The sequence below is a fragment of the Pelmatolapia mariae genome, linkage group LG22 (genome assembly GCF_036321145.2).
Source record: "Pelmatolapia mariae isolate MD_Pm_ZW linkage group LG22, Pm_UMD_F_2, whole genome shotgun sequence".
NCBI classification, from domain to species: domain Eukaryota; kingdom Metazoa; phylum Chordata; class Actinopteri; order Cichliformes; family Cichlidae; genus Pelmatolapia; species Pelmatolapia mariae.
In genome coordinates this window covers 25,793,461-25,795,247 of record NC_086245.2, presented here as the reverse complement: position 1 = coordinate 25,795,247, position 1,787 = coordinate 25,793,461, and positions in this window count along the sequence as shown.

Here is a 1,787-nt window from a genome sequence, read left to right as displayed (position 1 = left end):
CCCAGCCTTGCCGTAATGGTCCTTTTGATTTACCTTTTATTGTTTATTTTATTTTATTTATTTATTTATTTTTTACTTGCTAGATACGGGACAGGGGAAAAGAAAAGGGAGAAAGAAAGAGGGGGAAGAAAAAAAAAAAAACAGCGAAGAAGAGGGACGGGGATAAAGGGCAAAAAACAAAAACCAACAAAATAAGCAGACAAAAAATACATATATCGATCACCTGGATCACCTGTTGGGAAAGAAAAAAGAAAACAAGCAGAAGAAAACGAGAGTAATAGAATAAACAACATCACAATGATATATGGGAATATAACGCTAAATACTTAATATTAAACATTATTGTGCAGCACATAAGATCGACAGCGCACAGTGTGCTTTGAGGTAGGAGCCAAAAAGGGTGTAGTTTGTGTGTGTGATCACCTGTGTGTACACCTGTGAGCATGAGCGCGCTTGTATTTAAAAGGTTCCTTAATGTAATGATCTGCTAGAGGGTGTGGGGGGCCACAGTCCCATCCTCCAGGGCATGAAGCAGATATGGAGGAGATCAAAACTCCAGACATCCAGAGGCCCCCAGAACACAAGAGACCAAGGAAGACCAACAGAGGGGCAGCCGCGCCACTGTCCCAGAAAGAGCTGAGGAGAGTCCCAGATGAGGGATCACTCAGCAGCCGCGGAGCAGAAGCCAGGGGGGGTTGCAGTGACGTGCCCGTGAGCTCCGCCGGCAGCCAGCTGTGCCTGAGTGACCGAGCCCCAGGCCGAGAGGCCGAGGGCACCCCACCCCCGAAGTGGCCCGAGCGAGCCCCAGGTTCCAGGCCCCGATAAGCAGCCACCAAGGAGTGAGCCGGTGTGTACCCGGACGCCCACCCCCGGACACAAAGAACCACCAACGCATCGATGTCTGAGGGCGTCTGCCACCGGCAGGGGAAGTCATTAATTCCACCATTAACCCCACCTTGGCCCCATCTGAGAAATAAGCCCGAGGCTGTTCTCTAAAAATGAGCGAACATTGTGTTAAGAACCCTCGGCTTTTATCCAGATCCCCATTAAACTTCTCAGGGGCCGGCAGCGGATGCTCACGCTGCGGTGTGGGGGGGGAAGGAGGCAGAGGAGAAGCTGCGGCTGTGCTAAGAGACGGCCCGGGCGACGGAGCATTAGCTGCAGCCCCAGGAGGAGTTAGCAAAATTCCTTTTAATTCAGCGACCAGCTGCCGTAACTCAGTTTCTTCATCAACAAGTTTCATCATTTTTTCATGGCGTTCCAACATCTCACCTTGAATCGAGAGTTCCCGCAGAACCGGGGCGGCGTCCGCTGGGTCCATGTGAGTGGCTGGAGTATTCTGTTAGGGGTGGTGAGTTAGAGAACCCAGACGCGGACCTCTCGTTAAAGTTGAACAGTGTTTTTATTTACAGTGAAGCCAATCCACAGTTATCCACAGTGCAAAGTCCCTTCAGTGCTCCCCTCGTGTGTCCACACAACTCCCGTGAATAGTGACGTCTCTCCTCCCATCTCTCCGTCTCGCTCGTTTCCTGGAAAAAGGCAAACAGACGCGATTAGCCTTCCTCCGCTATCAAACACTTGTCTTACACTCGCTGAGTTCGAGTCACTACCAGGCTTGGTGGAATACTCCAGCGCTGTCTGTCACTCAGCCACACCATTAAATAGCTCTGCCAACGATGGTGGATGATTGGCAGCAGCTGGCGAGGAATCAGTCGCAGGTGGGACAGCTCAGAGTGGCAGCACTTCCGGGTCGGAGATCTCCCGTTGCTACGCAACCGCGTAACAAC